The 1595-nt window shown below is 53.9% G+C and overlaps 1 pseudogene; it reads left to right on the top strand.

The window, feature by feature from the left end:
* The first annotated feature begins 189 nt into the window (after positions 1-189).
* On the top strand, positions 190-708 carry LOC116548468 (annotated as a pseudogene).
* Positions 709-1595: the final 887 nt, after the last annotated feature.

The following is a 1595-nucleotide window of genomic DNA, read 5'->3' as shown; positions in this document are numbered from 1 at the left end:
CTCTCGCCCCCACCCTGCGCGCCTCCTTTATTTTATGATTATGGTGAGCGTGCTGTCGCCGCTCAGCCCCGCCGCAGCCCCGCCGCCACCTGGCGCACTGCCTCACTCTACTGCAGTATCAGAAAAGCAACCAGGTCAAACTTTGCAGAAACTTGGCCCCTGCGCCTGCCCGGCCCTGGCGGTTGCCAGCGGAGCACAGCCGGTGCACGCAGGAACCGCCGCCAGCTCGCCAGCCCCGCGGGGATGCAGGTCTGCAGGCTGCGGCAGCTGGCCTCCTCCTCCCCGTCTGCCCGGCTCTCCACCCTCGCTCCCCACACACAGCCTGCCCTCCCCCTGATAACTTTTACCCCAGCGTCACGTGGGCCATGCCCGTCAGCTGAAGCAACGTGGCCAAGCTCACCAACATCCACTGGGACCAGAGCTTCGCCACCTGGCTGGTGACCACCAACATGTCCACCAACGACATGATCATCCTGCAGATGCTGCACTGGCGCATGCAGCTCAGCATCGAGGTCAACCCCAACGGCCCCTGGGCCAGCAAGCCGGCTGCGGGAGCCCATCGCCCAGGACCAGCACAAAATCCTGAGCAAGAAGGAGCCCATCCCACCCAGCGCCCTGGTCAAGCCCAATGCCAACGACGCTCAGGTCCTCATGTGGCAGCCCAAGTACAGGCGGCCGCTGGTGGTGATCCCACCCAAGCACCGGTGACAGCCAGGGCCACCTGCCAGGTTACACTTGCAAATGATAATACCTCTGAAAACAAAACGCATAGGTACTCTTCAGCCATTCAGCAAGATACAACCATTCTACCTTCTCCAGTGGGCGGGTCTCACCGTGCTGATGCCCCCGGGAAGGCATCCCCGGCTCTGGACACCTGCTTCCTTTTAGGGAGAGGGGAGACCTAATTAGGACAGACAGACCCCACGTGTGCCCTCAGGGTCACCTCGGGTCTCCTTTCCTCCCTTTTTTCTTACAGTTTCAGTGGCTTGCTTGTCATGGATTCCCTGAAACACTGCTTTTTCCGGTTTTTTTAAACCTCCTCTTTCGGGGGTTCAGGGGCAGGAGGAGGAGGAGCTGATCAGGAGGGAAGCCCCAGCCCCGATCAAAGAGACAGATCAGCACTGCTGCCGATGGTGTGGCCCGGCCGGCCTTCCCCCCAGGTCACCATCCCCCATCATGCAGCCTTATGTAGACTTGCTTTGCCAAACTTTTGCCTTAAGCTGAATTTCAAGGAAGAAAATGAATAGGAGAAAAAAAAATCATTCATCATCACTGAATTGAATTTATTCCAGGGATGCAAGGATGGTTCAACAAACACAAATTAAGGAATGTGACACATCATTTAAACAGAATGAAAGACAAAAACTGTATGATCATTTCAATTGATACAGAAAAAGCATTTCATAAAATTTAACATCTCTTCATGATTAATAAAACCTTCAGAAAACTGGCATAAAGGAACATACTTCAACACATGAAAGCCAAATATGACAGATTCACAGCTACCATCATACTGAATGAAAGAAAACTGAAAACCTTTCCTCTAGGATCTGGAACATAACAAGGATGCCTATTTTCACCACTGTTATTCAGCA

This window comes from Sapajus apella, unplaced genomic scaffold, assembly GCF_009761245.1.
Source record: "Sapajus apella isolate SASKATOON/1434 unplaced genomic scaffold, GSC_monkey_1.0 scaffold12655, whole genome shotgun sequence".
In the NCBI taxonomy this organism is placed as follows: Eukaryota; Metazoa; Chordata; class Mammalia; order Primates; family Cebidae; genus Sapajus; species Sapajus apella.
The sequence above is the reverse complement of the archived record's forward strand: the minus strand, read 5'-3'. Positions and strand labels throughout refer to the sequence as shown.